Source organism: Paroedura picta, chromosome 8 (assembly GCF_049243985.1).
Source record: "Paroedura picta isolate Pp20150507F chromosome 8, Ppicta_v3.0, whole genome shotgun sequence".
Taxonomy (NCBI): domain Eukaryota; kingdom Metazoa; phylum Chordata; class Lepidosauria; order Squamata; family Gekkonidae; genus Paroedura; species Paroedura picta.
In genome coordinates this window covers 20,886,071-20,904,614 of record NC_135376.1, presented here as the reverse complement: position 1 = coordinate 20,904,614, position 18,544 = coordinate 20,886,071, and the positions used below count along the sequence as shown (strand labels likewise).

At 46.3% G+C, this 18,544-nt stretch overlaps 1 long non-coding RNA gene across 1 annotated transcript in view; it reads left to right on the top strand.

Annotated features, from left to right (window-relative positions):
* The first annotated feature begins 3,000 nt into the window (after positions 1-3,000).
* The window catches only part of LOC143842588 (uncharacterized), a 36,253-nt gene continuing 20,709 nt past the window's right edge, over positions 3,001-18,544 (top strand). Inside the window, exon 1 of the long non-coding RNA XR_013233199.1 lies at positions 3,001-3,110. This is a non-coding gene — a long non-coding RNA (uncharacterized LOC143842588). The remainder of the gene's footprint in view (positions 3,111-18,544) is intronic.

Genomic DNA, 18,544 nt, shown 5'->3' with positions numbered 1-18,544 from the left:
CACATTTGGAAGTTCAATGACCCTTCAAAACTCGTCATTCTGGAGCACAATTCTGAGACAGTGGGAAAAACAAGCTGGGTCTTTCTGATTTTTTTAAAAAACCTCACCCTCTCCAATCACGTTCTTAATCCCTTCCCCTGAATAATGTTATGGTAGAAGTGTGCATGTTGAAAGGAGTCTAGACAATCCGATTCTTACAGCAACTTGAAAGATAGGTTACCTTTGCCAAAGATCAGTCTGCTCCCAGAGAGCAGAGAAAACTGTTTACTGATTAGCCACCCACTTGCCAATCTGATGCTGATCGTTTCTAATTGCACCTATTCCTCTTGGGATTTTAGCCAGTTGGCTCCTTTCGGCCAGCCTTTTCCATGAGCCGTCAGTAGCAAATAGCCTCTCTAGCAATCCGGAGCATAATAGTTGGAACTTTTCTTTTACTACCCAAAGAAGTCATGGCTTACATAATAGTTCTTTTGTGTGTGTGTGTGTATTTGTGTGTAAAGTGGCATCAAGTCACAACCCACTTGTGGCAGCCCTGTAGGGATTTCAAGGCAAGCAATTTAGCTGAGTTTATATGCCATTGCTTTCCTCTGCAAAGTCCTCCTAGCGGGTCACCCATTTTGCTTGGCTCCCAACACTGTAGGAGATCAAGCCATGTTATACCGTTCCCCATCCCAGTTAGTTATCACTTCCTTCCTCGATACCCTCCTTTCTCCCCAGTCAGGGCTCAAAGTGGCTTACACCTCTCTTCTATTTTATCCCCAAGGGTTCATTTTACAAGCAGTGCTCAGGGTTACAAGGTCTTCTCTGGCCCCAGGCAGAGGAAAGAGGACGAGTTGTGGGCAGGATTTCAAGGCTCAGGTTGGGAAACTCCTAGAGATTTGGGGCTGGGAAGAAGAGAGTCCTCAGTGGGGTGAAGTGCCGTAGAGTCCAACCTCCCGAATGTCCATTTTCTCCAGGGGAGACAATCTCTGTCGTCTGGAAATGAGCTGTGAGTCCAGGGGATCCCCAGGTCTCACCTGGAGGCTGGCATCCCCAGCAGCATTGCAGGTCTGTCTCTAGAAGAATGAAGCTGGGGTTCTGCAATTAATTTTCCATGACTTTCCTCGTGATGGCGGTTTTGACCGACCGGGGCAATGGCGAGATATCATCTTTGTCTGCTTTTCTTGAGCAAAACGTTTATTTAAATTTATATACCGCCCTTCCATACTGGCTCAGGGCAGTGTGCATCAATACCAATCACAAGCAAATAAATGAATTCACCTTAAAACACTAAAAACCATTCAAAATGACATCTCATAACTACATTCCCATTCAGCAGTGTCACTGGTATAGCCACAATTATTTATCATGTGGGGAACGTATTGGATGGTCCCCATGGAGGTTTCTGTGAGGGGGGGGCATTCGATGTTGTTGAGTATTAAAGCTGACACCACAAAGTGAGAAAGGATTCTCTGACGGTGGTCTGTTAAGAATGCACCAAATAAGGGACTCAGGGGATTTCTCATTGCAGGCCTTCAGGTCAGCCAGGCTTAAAACCAGATCTCCACACGGAGCCTGTTTCCTATGCTTAATCCTAAAACCTGGAATGGGACCCAAAAAAGATAGCCAATGCCTCTGTCCATGTGCAGAAAGCACCACCCTCTGCATCGCTTAAGCAACACAACTAGTCCTAAAGGCATGCGGGGGTGGGGGGTGGGAGGGGAGTGTCCTGGGCGGATGGTGTGGCTCTAGCCAAACCCAGCTCTTCTGCCTCCAGACGGAATTTGGAGCAAAGGAAGATCACAGCCACAGGATGGAGTCCTGCAGGGCTTTCTGAAAGTACACAGTTGGCTTCCTTTATTCTAAGCCCTCGGCTTGCTCAATAAAGAGTTCATTTTTCTTTAGTACATTTTAAAAAAAGATCCTGCCTTTTTGCCCAAGAAGTCGAGGTGGCACCCTCCTCTCTTCCGCATATATCCTCATGGCAGCCCTATGAGAAGGTTTGTTGGCTCCAGATTTGGAAATTCCCAGAGGTTTTTTTTTGGGGGGTGCAGTTTGGGGAGGGGAGGAACGTCACCCTGCCATAGGGCCCATCTTCCAAAGCAGCCATTTCCCCCAGGAAAAAGGATCCACCTGGCTTGGAGATCAATTCCAATCCCCAGAGATCTCCAGCCATCCCCTGGAGCAGGGGTAGTCAAACTGCGGCCCTCCAGATGTCCATGGACTACAATTCCCAGGAGCCCCTGCCAGCATTCGCTGGCAGGGGCTCCTGGGAATTGAAGTCCATGGACATCTGGAGGGCCGCAGTTTGACTACCCCTGCCCTGGAGGCTAGTAGAGCAAAAGGAAATACAACGGGCAAAATATGCAGAGTGAAAGTGATTAACCTAAGGCAGGGGTAGTCAAACTGTGGAGCCTCCAGATGTCCATGGACTACAATTCCCATGAGCCCCTGCCAGCAAACGCTGGCAGGGGCTCATGGGAATTGTAGTCCATGGACATCTGGAGGGCCGCAGTTTGACTACCCCTGGCCTAAGGTATAGGCACAAAGGATGCAGTCAATTCCTGTGATATTCCCAACAATCTTTTACAAACTAATGGCATAGCAGAATGCACCCAAAATATCAGTTCAATGCACTATTAACACAATCACGTTTTCACTTCCTTCAAAACACGTACAAGTCCTTTCGCCACCTGGAGTCTGGCAACTTCAGCTGCAGGGTAGATTTGGATGAGGGAGTATGATTAACAGCAGAATTGGGTCCTCAGCCTCTCCAATCTTTGCCCGGTGATCTAACCCTGTTACTCCGCACACCCGTAGGACGGGGCATGGCGAAGGGAAGAATGTGGAGCTATGCAAATCCCGCTCAAGTATTAAGTTAGCCTGTCATTAGGAGTTGGCAGAGCACGGTGACCTGAAACGAGCTGACGTCACAAAGTTGCCAAAGGGAGGATGTTCTTACATAACTGAAGTGGGTGTTCGGCATCAAACGTTTAGCTGGCCTAGCCCTTGTTGTCTGAGTCAGGCTTCAGTTCCCTTAAGCCAAGCCTCAGGCTGCTCCCACAGCCTCAAGACCTGAGCTGTGGGAATAGGTCAAGATGATCTCGACATTCTTCTCCCCACTGGAACAGGTAGGCTGATCACCAGGTGGATTTGTTCCTGACAGCTTCTTGGCGTGATGCGCTGGCAGGCTGTTGACCTTCCGGTACGGAGGGAGCCTTGACTTTCATCACGCTCCTGGCAGCCAGCCCTCACTCGCTTCTCTCTCTCTCTCTCTGTCTCTCTGTCTCTCTCTCTTTCCCACGCAGCGGCTCAGGATGGAGCCGGCATTGCTCTCCATGGAACAGGTTTGTTCTGCCTGGGATCTTCACCCAGGAGAGTTTGACAAGGGAGGAACTATTCCTGGCTGGTCTCTTCCAGTTTGGGAGCCAGCAGGCATTTGGAAAGGCCCGTGCCTTTGGCAGCAGGTGGGCTTCCTGATGGGCAGATGACGAGGCCCCTCACAGCCAGGGGGGCTTGAGAAGCTGAATAGCCTTTCCCTAGATTTGGGACATGGAAAGAATCAAGGCTCCTCACATGGTTGTTAGCAGTTGAAAGGGGACAAAAAAATAAGGTCCCATCCCCTTAATCCTTTCAGTTGCCCCCATTCTGCACATTGTCCAATGCTATAATATCTTTTTTGAGGTTCAGTGATCAGAACTGTACACAATATCCCAAACAAGGCCACACTACAGATTCATACAGGAGCATTATGCTACGGGCTGTTTGGTTTTCATGTCCTAATAATCCCCAGCACAACAGTAGCTCTTTAAAAGAAAGAAAGAAATTGCAGTCCTGACATTTTCAGTGGGCTTTTTGGCTCCGGTGTGCATTACTTTGCACTTGCCCATGTTGCCACGTGGATGCCCACTGGCCTAGCCTCAACCGATCCTGAAGCACCTCGTAGCCCTCCCTGGTCCTCACTGCCCTGAACAACTTAGTCACCCACAAACTTGGCCATTTCACTGTTTACTCTCCTCTCCAAATCAATAATGGATGTGTTACAAAGGACCAGACCTAGCACCCTGCCCTGTGGTACCCTGCTGCGGACCACCTTCCACTGTGAACATGAAATGAAATTATACTTGGACAGGCATGAAACTACCTTATCCTGGGTCAGATCACTGGTCTATCGAGGTCAGACTATTCTGCTCTGAGTGGCAGTGGCTGTTCGGGGTCTCAAGTGCACATCATTCACATCAAAGCCAGCTTGTTATAGTGGTTAAGATGGCGGCTTCTAATCTGGTGAGCCAAGGTTGATTCCTGCTCCTCCACATGAAGCCAGCTGGGTGACTTTGGGCTCATCACAGCCCTGATAGGGTTTCTCTCACAGAGCAGTTATGTCAGAACTCTCTCAGCCTCACCTACTTCACAGGGTGTTGGTTGTGGGGAGAGGAAGGAAAGGCAACTGTAAGCCGCTTTGAGATTCCTTCGGGTAGTGAAAAGCAGGGTATAAAAGCCAACTCTTCTTCATCACCCACTTCCAGATCCTTTTTGTTGGAGATGCCAGCGATTGAATCTGGGAGCTACAGTGCACAAAACAGATGCTGTACCACAAAGCCGCAGCTCTTAAAAATTAGATTTAGTTTTTAATTTCTGTGTCAAATTCCATCATGACCAAGAAATGGAATCTTGGTCTCAGACCTTTTCTGCATCCGAAATCCGGCCCGGTCCAGTGCTCGTCCAGTCAGGCTAATTTTTGCTTCCAGACAACTTCACCGCCAATCCAGGGTAGGCCTTGGCCTGGTGTCCCAGGCCTGGTGGGGCAAATGAGGGCCTATGTCACACCAGGACTGGGACTGCTCTGGACCAACGCCAACATTTTCTGGACAGGATGAACACTGGGGTGGGCTAGATTCCTAGTGCGGAAAAAGTCTCAATTTGTTGTGTCCCTTCAATTTATTGTAGTTCTGTGATGTCTCTGAGGATGTTGGAAGTATCCTAACCTTTGCCTCGCAGGGAATCATTTGATAAACTAGATCAGGAGGTGCCCAGTTGCTTCAGTCTTGCCCCTGACATCAATCCGTCCTGAAATTATCCAAAACATAGTTCCTGCTTCCTACTGCATTAAAGAGTAAGAGGATTCTTCAGTGTTATGGGAAAGAGACCCCACTGCGATACTAGAGTTACGACTCTCTCAGCTCCCAACCTGTAACCACTCACTTCCTCTAAAGGACTGGCATCCACTTTCTCATTAACTTGGCCCAAAGGATTAAGGTATTAATGTGGAACAAGATAAGATTAGGTCTTTATTTATTTAGCATATTTTTTTCATCCTGCCTTTCATCTTAGTAGCTCAGGGCTGTAAACACTGCCTGCCCTTCCTTGATTTTATCATCACAGAAACCTAGGTTAAGTTGACACAGAGAGAGAGGTTTTGACCCATCTTGGGAGTCAGTGTGGTGGATTTGGGAGCCCACGTGGTAGCCTAACCTGCTCCACAGGGGGTTTGCACAGATAAAAAGGAGGTGAGTTCAGTGATTCCATCCAGCCACCTCATTCTCTGTCGTCTCCTTCTTCTTTTGCCCTCAATCACTCCCAGCATTGGGCTCTTCTCCAGGGAGTCCTTCCTTCTCATGAGGTGGCCAAAGTAGAATGGAGGAGAGAACCCCATAAGCTGCTTTGGGTCGCCACCATAGAGTAAGGCGGGGCATAAGTGAAAATGTCAAAAAACCTCCTTTCCCAGTAAGAAAGCATAGGCTTACTTTTAACAATAGACTTGATCAACAAGGTATAAGGGACAGAGTTACAGTAGAGGAAATGAAAAGAGCCAGTTATTGGTTCCAGTTTCTAATACTTGTCCTACAAAATACAATAGGTGGCTAGGATTGTATCTTGCTTGGCTACAGAAGATCAAGGACCATGGGCAGGAATTGGAATCAGAAACCATTCTTTTCCCTCCCTCCCTCTCCCTCCCCTCCCCGGCCCACACTGGCAGAAGTTCCAGCATGGAATCCAGACCATAAAACAGCTAAAAAGATGAAACCTCCTTAGTTAAAAGTCCAAGTAAAGGGAAAGGCTTGGCATTGAAAGGAAAGTAGGAAAGGAAAGTGAAGGGAGAGCGAGAGCTTTCCAAAGCCAAGTTACCAGTTTTGAAAAAGACCCTTTGAAGGCAGGGAGAGGCCCAGAGTGCAGGGCTTGAGAGGTGGATCTCAGCTGGCAGGCTGGACAGTACGGAAGCAGCCCTTCAAGTACTCTGCCCCCAAGCTCTTTAGGGCTTTAAACTAAGAGCCAGCCCTCTGAATTGTGCCAGAGACAGACAGGCAGCCAATGTAGATTTTTCAACACCAGACTGATACAATCCCTGTATCCAGCCCGTGGAGGCTTGCCAGGAGCTTCAGGGGCAGGGACATGGCAGGGTCCTGATGTTATGTGCACCATCGCATCAAGTGACGCTGGATATTATATGTTGTTCTAGGAACGGCCAGAAACTCCATGGGGGCCAGAGTACTTGAAGGACTTTTATATTTGCCACAGAGTTCCTGGCAATTCCTAGTACAGGGTCACATAATCTCCAGGTTTTCTCCAGAAGTGATGCTATGCTGCGTGCAATGCCATTAAAAAAAATCAATTTAACCATTTTTAAAAGCAGCCCATGTAGAGCCCACTACAACTGACCTGGATGTGATCAGAGCATGGATCTTGGTATATATTGGCCAAAGCCTACCAAAGGCACTAGGAACCCTAGTGAAGGCCAAGGGCTCTAACTGTAGGCCAGGATCCAGCAGCAAATATCTTCTGTTTTGATTGATAAATCAAACATCGCAGGAGGCCTTTGGCCTGGGGGACGGATGGACGGACAACAACTACAGCCTAGAAATTAAATCATAAAAGTCCTCTGATTTCAGCTGAGAGGAACTGGACCCTCTTTATGAAGACAAATAGGCACGGAAAGGATAATCATTTGGTTTCATGCCAGGAAAGGCCAGGTAGATCAATTTTTTAATATCCTGCTCTAGGGCCATAAAGGCAGAGGACATGATTGGGTAAAAGGAGCATTGGGAAGCCTGTGGAGTTAACCCCCGTTTCAGGACAGAACAGTGAGGAGAGAACTCTATCCTTATCCATCCTCCATGGTTCCTCTATATATTTGTATATGGCCGGGGGGCGGGGGATGTGTCCAGCTGTCCAAGTTGGAATAGAGCCAATCCATGATTGGCCCTGCCCCTACAGCTCCTGCCCTCCTTCCCTGGATGCTAGCCACGCTCCTCTCAGACATACCAGAGACAGAGAGAGACCCACAGAGCCCTGCTAGACTGAACACAAGCCTTCATTCCCTCCTATCGCTCCTGCTGCAAGGGAGGCAGAGAGACACTGAGAGAGCTGCCCCAAGCTGCTGACAGAGACACAGAGAGAACCGCCCCTGCTGTGACAAAGGGAGAGAGAGCTGCCCCAAACTGCACACCAGCCCTCCTTCCCTCCTAATTACCTGCTATGTCTTCTGCTGCCAAGCACACCAAGAGACACAAGAGAGAGAGGGAGAGAGAGAGAAACACAGAGAGGGATCTGCACCTCCCGGTGTCCCCTGGGTCCTAGCGCCCATTGCATTCCTGCTTGCAATGGGCTTTCTTGCTAGTGATTCTGTGATTCTAGTTAAGAGTGGGAAGCCATGTTGGTCTGAAGTGGCAGAACAAACCTTGAGTCCAGTGGCACCCTTAAGACCAAGGGAGTTTTATTTGAATCAAACTTAGTTGGCCTTAAAGGTGCCATTGGACCCCAAGGCTAAACAACCTTTAGGCGCAAGCTAAGAACTGGGGAACAGGGGAAAAGACAGTCTGTCTTGATTAGCCTGTCTTCCAACATCCCAGCTCTGCTTGGGTCCATTTCTTTGAAGAGAATATAAAGGTCAAAAACAGTGATTTATACAACCTAGTTTAGTTTCTTCTGTATCTTCTAATGAAGTTTTTGTAATACTACTAATATTCTAGTGCTAGTTAGACTCTTATGCTACTAGAGCACGGTTCCCAAAGTGATGCCCTTGGGGAACGTGGCACCTACTAGTACTTTCCTTGCCTCCTCCCAAACTAATGATAGTTTCTTATACTCCTGTGCTACTAGCGCAGGGCTCCCCAAAGTAGTGCCTGGGGGCAATATCACGCCTGCCAGAACCTCCCTTGGCTCCTACCAAGCTTTTCAAAAAGTGGGTGAGGCTACTGTGAGGCAAGGCTTATTATTGGCTGTCCTCATTTAAATGAAAGCCTTTTCCACTGGAAGATGAAGAGAACAGGTGAGCAGCTTATTTATTTAATCCATTTATACCACATCTTTCTCACCAATGGGGATCCAAAAGTAGCTAACATCATTCTCATCGCCTCCATTTTATCTTCACAGCAACCCTGTGAAGAAGGTAAGGATGAAAGAGTGTGACTGGCCTAAGGTCACTCTGCAAGCTTCCACGGCATGAGTGGGGATTCAGAGTTGGGACTTCCAGATACTAGTCCAGCACTCGTAACCACTGCAACACACTGGCTTCTTAATCAGGGTTTGGTTCCCTTCCCCCTTCAGGATTTCCTTCTTCCTAGAACGTGGTGAGGTGAGATATGTTCCATTTGGCTCTGCCTCCTGTGGCAACCATTTTGTATTTGCTCCACCTCCTGTGACAGCCATTTTGGAGTACTGCTTACCAGTCCTTTTCTTAGGAGAATTAACAGGGACTCACTCCTTCTGTTGCTCTCCCATCAAATATCACCTGTCAGGGCAATCAGGACCATTTCTACGACAAATCCAGGCTTCAATCCATATTGAAATGAATCTAGATAATATGTCCCCTCCAAGTTGGCCTGGACTTATGTAGTCACCAGCCTGTAGCCCCTTTGCCCCCAAAATGGAATGTTGGGTAGTTATTTGGGTCATTGTAGTTCAGGGATGCCTTCTACAAGAGGGGTTTCACAACTGGCTTTTTCAAAACAGCTGGAACTACCCCGTCCTTCTGGACTCACTTGACCTACCCAGCCTAGCTTTATGCCAGAAGCCATATACAGAAATAATAGTGCTTAGAGGTGGTGAGTCACACACACATTAAGAGCGGGTCTATTTCATCAGGGGTGACCCATTGAAATCCCTTTTCGCAGCTACAAGCAGATTGCTCTTTAATAGCATCCTGAGATTAAACTGAATGAGTTATGTCTAAGTTGCAGCAAAGTTGAATGGTTTTGTCTGCAAAACATGTTGCAAAAGAGTCGCAGCAGGCCTGCATGTTTTCCAGGTCAACCTCTTCAGGGGACCAAGCTAGGAGCCTCTTAATTGTCCGGAAAAACTCTGTTGGCCAGCACTGTGTGGAGACAATGGTGGCAGAACATTGAGCTTGCTTTGCTTCCATGACTGCCACAGAAGGAGGTGCAATGATACACTCTCACCCAGGTTTGGTCACGTGCACCTCCGTTGTCCCACCGTGTTCTCTTGCCTTCTGCCTAACTGTTTCATCGCTGTACCACTATATATAAAATACTATAGCAACACAGCTATGACTGATGTTTTAAAAATGTGGTACAAAGACCTGTGGTAATGGGTGGGGACAATAATGCATGCCATGGTGGACCAAAAAACAAACAAACCATGGAGTGTATCCTTATGTGGCTTCTCTATGGCCTCTGTGAATGTCTCGCGACCACATTGGCAGCACCAAAGGGAACAATCCAATAAGAAACCTGATGCAGCAGCTGGACCTGCTTTCAAAGGATGCCTTGGCTTGGGAAATAAAGGAGACCGAGCCTAAAATAGCCTTAAACGCTACAGATTCAATAGGTACATACAGCATTACCCTCAGAACGGGTTATGCATACACATTGGTAGAGGAATAAATGCAGTTTCTGTAACTGGCCATGCAATATTCTTAATTCTCCATCGCATGCACATACTCCTAGCAGCCATGCACTTGTTACAGTGACAGGTGATTTGTTGATTCTGTAATATTGGCCACTTGGAAAAACAGCCAAGCCTTTTTTTTTTAATGCTTCCTAATGAGATTAACAATGGGATTTGTTAATGTCATTTTAACATAGTGCTCTTTTAGCGATTGTTTTATTGCTGACGTACTTCCTGGGAAGATTGGACATAGATACAGTTACTGAACTTTGATTGAAGCCATTAAAATTTGAAGGCTAATAAAATAATCTGCCTTGCCTGTTGAGACAACTTATTTTTAAAAACTGACCACCCCAGTAAGACTTTATTGGCCTATGAAAGAAATGTTGACTTTCAAAATCTTTTTCATTTAAGAAAACCCAGGCCTGTGTTTACCCATCTGTGTTTAATATCACCGTGACAACGCCACACCATAATTGCACAAGGGGTTTATGTGGCTCCTTGTAAGATCCCTTCGGCATCTCTTGCCTTGTGGGCTAATCACCTTTGACTCACAGAGCATGCAAAAATGAAGCAAAGCTGTTCAGAATCACAGTTCCCTGTGAAGCTGTAGAAACATCTGACTTCATCACGGCAAGCTTTGAAAATGTCTTTATTTTATACAGAGCCTAGATTAAGAAATCACGATGCTTATTAAAAGTATCCTTATATATCTTAAAACATACTTTTTTTTTCATCCAGTGTCATTTTTTCAAAGATCTAATTTTAAAAATTAATCTTGTTAATCCTGTTTCATTTGGAGCTTGGGCAGTCAAGCAAGCAATATTAAAAACGTTAATTTCATTCCTACAGCACCTAAGTTTCCTGAGAAAGCTTCAGTAACACAGCTTTTGGCAAGCTCACCATGCCTAATTAACCTGTGAAGTTAACTCCAACAAAAAAGATGAGTTGGTTTTTATACCCTGCTTTTCACTACCCGAAGGAATCTCAAAGTGGCTTACGGTCGCTTGCCCTTCCTCTCCCCACAACAGATGCCCTGTGAGGTAGGGGAGGCTGAGAGAGAATTGCAACTGGCCTATGGTCACCCAGCTGGCTCCATGTGGAGGACTGGGGAATCAAACACAGCTCTCCAGATTAGAGGTGCCACTCTTAACTACTATCTGTCTCACTGACTACATGGTAAGGAATCTTCGTTGGCTGCAGGCTGAGGCAAGAGACATTGCACGGCACAGGGCACGACTTCCAAGGGTTTCAGGTTGTCTAAAAACACCCTAATGTGATCAAGCAGGGCTTGAGAACATCTTAATTAGTGAAACTGCCTTATCATCCCCTGTCTCCATTCTTCCTGCATATCTAAGGCAGTTAATGGCCATTAATGGTGCATATCTTTTTGGCAGCAACATGAAAGATTCCAGAGAGGAGGTGAGGCGTGAGATTCTTCTTTGCAAATTTCATGAGTTTATATGACAGCATTTCCCCCAACAAACTGAGACATTCAGTGTCAGCCACTCTGCAGAGCTGTAAACATATTCAGAGGCAGGTGGTAGTTTAGGTTAACTTGGTGAGGGGGGGGGGGATAGAAGGAAATGTTTGCGGTTGCTAAAAGGCAGGTTATGTATGCCATATCGCGTGGGCTATTCCCACAGTGGCTCTAGATCAGGTTGCAAAGACAGTGCTGTAGAAGACAGGGACTGCAAAGAAGACAAATGTGCTCTGCAGAAGACAAATGTGACATATCTTTTTACCTCATGGGCAGGGCTGCGAAGGGAGTAAAAATGTCCTGCCTCAGAGGAGATATGCAAATCACCAAAATGGCTGCCCACTTCATGCAAACATTATCCCGATCTTCAAAAAAGGGAGGAACGATGACCCGGGAAACTACAGACTAGTGAATCTGACCTCTGTTGTGGGGAAAATAATGGAGCAGATATTAAAGGGAACGATCTGCGAACTTCTGGAGGACAATTTGGTGATCCAAGGAAGTCAGCATGGATTTGTCTCCAACAGGTCCTGCCAGACCAACCTGGTTTTCTTTTTTGACCAAGTGACAGGTTTGCTGGATCGTGGAAATTCGGTTAATATCATTTACTTGGATTTTAGTAAAGCTTTTGATAAGATTCCCCATGATGTTCTGATGGATAAATTGAAGGACTGCAATCTGGATTTTCAGATAGTCAGGTGAATAGGGAATTGGTTAGAGAACCGCACTCAAAGAGTTGTTGTTAATGATGTTTCATCAGACTGGAGGGAGGGGAGTAACGGGGTACCTCAGGGCTCGGTGCTCGGCCCGGTACTTTTTAACATATTTATTAATGATCTAGATGAGGGGGTGGAGGGACTACTCATCAAGTTTGCAGATGACACCAAATTGGGAGGACTGGCAAATACTCCGGAAGATAGAGACAGACTTCAACGAGATCTGAACACAATGGAAAAATGGACAAATGAGAACAAGATGCAATTTAATAAAGATAAGTGTAAAGTTCTGCATCTGGGTCAGAAAAATGAAAAGCATGCCTACTGGATGGGGTGTTCTTCTAGGTAACACTGTGTGTGAACGAGACCTTGGGGTACTTGTGGATTGTAAACTAAACATGAGCAGGCAGTGTGATGCAGTGGTAAAAAAGGCAAATGCCATTTTGGGCTGTATCAACAGGGGCATCACATCAAAATCACAAGATGTCATAGTCCCATTGTATACAGCACTGGTCAGACCACACCTGGAGTACTGTGTGCAGTTCTGTAGGCCTCACTTCAAGAAGGACGTAGATAAAATTGAAAGGGTGCAGAGGAGAGCGACGAGGATGATCTGGTGCCAAGGGACCAAGCCCTATGAAGATAGGTTGAGGGACTTGGGAATGTTCAGCTTGCAGAAACGGAGGTTGAGAGGGGACATGATAGCCCTCTTTAAGTATTTGAAAGGTTGTCATTTGGAGGAGGGCAGGATGCTGTTCCCATTGGCTGCAGAGGAAAGTAATGGGTTTAAACTTCAAGTACAACAATATAGGCTAAACATCAGGAAAAAAAAATCACACTCAGAGTAGTTCAGCAGTGGAATAGGCTTCCTAAGGAGGTGGTGACCTCCCCCTCACTGGCAGTCTTCAAGCAAAGGTTGGATACACACTTTTCTTGGATGCTTTAGGATGCTTAGGGCTGATCCTGCATAGAGCAAGGGGTTGGATTAGATGGCCTGTATGGCCCCTTCCAACTCTATGATTCTATGATTCTAGTTTGGTCCTCCTGACACACTAATGGACACTTCCAGGCACAAAGCCTATGGTGCTACCTGCCTAATCTTAAGGGCATTGAGTCAAGGTTAAGTTTTAAAAAGTGGGGGGAAATAGGTCAACCCCAGTAGCGTAAGGTCCCTATTCAGTTCACCCTCCTTCACAACATTAGACAATGGAAGAGAGCCACGTATTTTGTGTTGAGCTACTGCTGAAAGCACAGGAATTGGGCCAATAATACAAACAGATGGCAACTCCAATAGAAATTCCACTGTTACTGAGATGTAAAATGATTTCAATTTCATTTGAGGGCTTGAAAAGCCAACAGCACCACTGGAGTATTACTAATACCCGAAAACAGGCAATGCTGGCTCTTGCGTTAACCATGGAACTTGGAAAGAAACTCTACCTTGCATCATATTCTCTCCCAAAGAAAACAGTTCCTTGGGCTTTGGCATATCATTGGGGAACTTATTCATGCGCCTCCCTGTTCGGGCTGGGTCAGGCTGACATGAGATTCCATGCAACCTTTTGAGAAGCTGTTTACAGTATATGCTGTCACATTCCATGAAACAGTTGGGTGTCTCTACCACATTTGCACCTCATTAGGCACGTGGCTCTGATCATCCAAACACTCGTTTTGAAAGGATTGGATCCTATTCTGCCTCTATCCTCGTTAAGCCTGTGGGTGCTTCTGGGATTTTGTTGTTGTTGTTAGGTGCGAAGTCGTGTCCGACCCATCGCGACCCCACGGACAATGATCCTGCAGGCCTTCCTGTCCTCTACCATTCCCCGGAGTCCGTTTAAGTTTGCACCGACTGCTTCAGTGACTCCATCTGGGATTTTAAGAGTGGTTAATAGATGCTGCTGCAAAATGGCTACTATGGGGGGGGGGTGTCCCCCTCCAGAATTTTATTTCCCCAGGGCAGTAGGAATTTGTGTGCATGCACACTGCCTCAGAACAGGGATCATAAGAGTACAGATATAAGGAGAAAGTAAATTAGTACCAAAATTAGTAGACTGCGTCACAAAATCCTAAAAATACAGTCCAATAATTCTTTGCAAGAAAAGCTAATCAGTCCGGTGGGTTCAACTGTACACAAAAACACTGGGAGGATTAAAATGTTAAGGTTAGTAATTAATGGCAGACACTTTCCAGTTGTGAAAAGAAATAATTAAAAGGACTGATTAGCTTTTCTAGAAAAGAATGATCATACTGCATATTTAGGATTTTGTGACGTAGTTTACTAATTTGTTACTCATTTACTTTCTTCTTATATCTGTACTCTTATGATCTCTGTTCCATTGTCTGAGGAACTGTGCATGCACTCTTGGATGCTTTAGGAAGCTTTGGGCGTATCCTGCATTGAGCAGGGGGTTGGACTAGACGGCCTGTACGGCCCCTTCCAACTCTGTGATTCTATGATTCACAGGAAAGCTCATGTCTTGAATTTGTGGGTCTTAAAGGTGTTATTGGACTCAAATTTTGTTGTGCTACCTCAGACCAACACGGCTACCCACTTGAATCTAATTGAATTTATATTTATATATATTTCAATAACATTTTCACCTTAATAAAAGGTATCTGTTTTTGTAAGGGGACAAGAAAACTTTCAGATAATAGTGTAGCTGCCTGATATTACTAATATGAATCCAATTGTGGTGCATTGTCTTAGTTACCATCTGTATGCCCTTAGGGAATCTGATACAGGCTCTGATAGGGCAATCAAGTTCAAGCCAATAGTAGGGAGGCCATAACCCTGTATCCAGTGGTGTATTGCTTGAGGTGGATGCTAACAAATGGGTTTCCTTGGCCGAGTATAAATCCTGTATTTACATCCTCTGTCTATTGTATTTACTTTCTCATGGTGCTTTGTTGTTCTTAGGGCATCCTGCTTTGTTGTTCTTAGGGCAAAGTAGTTTCAAGGAAACATGACTTCCTAAATTAAGGTAGCCAACCAACCTCAGGTGCTCATTGACCTGTAAACAGAGACGGTTATCCAGAGCTGGAGTTTAGCTCACTTCTTTCTCTCCTTCACCATCTTTAGCACAATTCAAAGCCAACTGTGGTAGTGGTATGGGGGTGAAGGACAGATAAGGTTGCCAGATCTGGGTTGGGAAATTCTTGTGGGCTTCAGGGTTAGTGCTGGGAATGGGCAGGATTTGGGGCAGGGAGAGACCTCATTGGAATATAATGCTACGGAGTTAGGGCTGCCAGATCTGGGTTGGGAAATAGCTGGACACTTTGGGGGTGGAGCCAGGAGTGGGCAGGGAGGGACCACAATGGGGTAGAATGTTCTGATGTCCACCCTCCAAAGCAGCCACTTTCTCCACAGGAACTAATCTCTGTCACCTGGAAATGAGCTGTTAAGCCAGGGGATCCTCAGGTCCTACCTGGGGACTAGCATCTTTACCTGGGGTAGGTGGGAGTCACATCTAGTTTGGCTCTCAATGACCATGTCTTCTGACTTTGGCTGCCCTTTCTATCTGCCTTGTTCTTTTAGTTGCAACCTGATACCCAGGAATTCAAAGTGGAGACAATTTTCCTGGCATGCAAATAAATGCATTTCATTGTTAGAGCAATGCCTCCTTCCCCCTCCCTCCCCAAAAAAGAATTGGCAGCCCATGAGAGAGGTGGTAAAGTTCTAAACACGAGAATTTTAAATAGAGTTAAGAGCTTATAGTATCCAGCCTTCATGGCATATTAATAAGAAGTTTTGTGGATTTGGAAAGTGTGTCTGCCTTCTCCAAAGAAAACAGCTCTTTGGGCTTTGGCATATCCTGGGGAACTTTCTCATGTGCCTTCCTGTTCAGGCTGGGTCATGCTGACATGAGATGCAATACAACCCTCTGAGAAGTTGTTTATACCATGCTCCCTCAGATGCCGTAAGGAGATTACAGTGCCGCCCTCAATGCATCTCATCAGGCCTATACAGTCTGGATAATTAAAAAAAAAGCAGTACCCTTGAAAATGCAACGAAGATCCCACATACTCTACAAGGAAGCAAGTCCAAATTTTAAATGCCTATTAATTTAGGGCATTACCAGCTGTTTGCCCCCTACATGAAAGCATCAGGAACATACTTGGTTTATATGTTTATTGTAAACCAGATAGCATGAGAGCCGTTGTGGAGGGATGCTTAGTGCCAGGCTAGGATCTGGGCAACCCAGGTTTGAATCCCCCATCTCCAAGGAAGCTTGGGCTAGCCACACACAACCTGTTTCTACACTGGGAACGGCACAGCCTCGGCTTCTGTGCAGGCGTACAAATCCAGGGCGGAAGAGGTGTACCGGGCCAAATGCTCCCCCATGTAGGAAGAGGAAGAGGTGGGGGCAAGCTGCCTTTCTTGTCATTTGGAGGAGGGCAGGATGCTGTTCCCATTGGCTGCAGAGGAAATGACACACAGTAATGGGTTTAAACTACAAGTACAATGATATAGGCTAGATATCAGGAAAAAATTGTTCACAGTCAGAGTAGTTCAGCAGTGGAATAGGCTGCCTAAGGAGGTGGTGAGCTCCCCCTCACTGGCAGTTTTCAAGCAAAGGTTGGAGACACGCTTCTCTTGGATGCTTTAGGATGCTTAGGGCTGATCCTGCATTGAGCAGAGGGTTGGACTAGATGGCCTGTATGGCCCCTTCCAACTCTATGGTTCTATGATTCTATAATTCTATGATTCTATGACTCAAACTCCAGCCTGTGGCCTGGCATGAAAGCTCTAGTATGGAAATGGTCTCCAACAGTCTCAGCCACATCACAGGGCATGTGATGATAAAATGGAGGAGAGGAGAACAATATCATCCTAGGTGTGAGCAGGCAGCATGATTTCAAAGAGGAGCACAGTTCAATAACGCCATTGCTTTCTCTGGCTCAGGCTTTGGTGAGTACTACTTCCTTTACCGCTGTTCTTGTACACACCAAGTCCTGGAGTGGATTCAGGCAGTCTAAAACTGTGGCCTGGATTCCAGGAACAGAGCTGTCAAAACATCCATCCATCCATCCATCCATCCATCCATCCATCCATCCATCCATCCATCCATCCATCCATCCATATAATCCTTTTCTAGTTGGAAATTTACACTCCCTACTGTCTGAGTAGTTTGCAAATACCCCAACAGCGGAAGCAAGGAGATCAAGTCTCAGATTAGGCTTTCAACACTGGACAAGTGAAACTCTGATTTTTCTTTCTGCGTGTTGAATAATATTCATGTTACGTTAAATGCATGGTTTGAACCCCACATTTATCCAGGTGGAAGGCCCTGGTTTCATTTGTACAGTGAAACTCACACTGGCTTTCTTACATACATGGTATATATGTGCTGTCTGTCACATGTGAACAGGGTGTTTACTGCCTAGCTTTCCCATGCTGGTGGGAAGAGCCAGTTTGGTGTAGTGGTTAGGAGTGTGGACTTCTAATCTGGCAAGCCAGGTTCGATTTTGCGCTCCCCCACATGCAGCCAGCCCGGTGACCTGTTAAAACTGTTCTGACCAAGCAGTAATATCAGGGCTCCCTTAGCCTTACCTACCTCACAGGGTGTCTGTTGTAGGGAGAGGAAAGGGAAAGTGATTGTAAGGCACTTTGAAACTCCTTTGGCATAAAAGAAAAAACTACTCTTCTTCTTCTGTCAAAGACTCCTTTATGTTGCCCCTCTTCATAGCAAGCAGGAGCAGAACAGGCGGGGAAGAGGTTACAAGAGGGACCAGGGAGAAAGCAGGTAGGAGGATACTGTGGCATTCCCTGGGGACTGAAAAGCAATGCAATCTCGTGGTTGCAACTGAGCAACTTTACAAGTTGCTTCGATTATCAGCCTTAAGAAACAGATGTCTGCTGGTCTGCTGCCCACCAGGCAGAACCTGGACTTTGGACTTCCCCAACTCCATGCAGCCTGGCTCCTGAACTGACACCCCGATGACACTCCTTTATCAGGTTTTGGGTGATGTCTGCCTAGTTTGAGGGAGCTGAGCCTCCTGCCCTATTTATACCCTTCATATGGCCAAACCCCACGGGTGGTGGTCCTGCTTTTGGTCTGGCATAGACGGAACTGCTCCTGAGTAAGCAGCGTGAGGACTGCAGCGTCCTACACCCAGCAGCAGCAGCAGCAGCAGCCACACTGGCGCTGTTGCAGAGTGGAAGTCATGACAGCCAAACAAAGCCTGGAGTCGAGCCGTAGAAGCACATCAGAGCATTTAAACCAGAAATTGCAGGTGCGCAGGCTGTAATTTTATCCGGCTGGAGGCAGAAATAATGCATATGAATGTCTCTCAACCTCAGAGCTGTTGTGACAGCTCTGTGCTAATACGGTATCCCGTTTCGGTTTTGCTGTGTGTGCACTGTTCAGCAAACTATTTATAGGCTAGTAAACAATGCATCATGTGCAATCTGCCAGGGAACAATTAGAGTGAAAAGGAGTTTGACGGCCCTCATTGTGGAGTCCATTTCCCTGCTCTTTCAGCTCTCCCCCCACCCCAAAGCTGGTTCCCAGATATAACAAACACA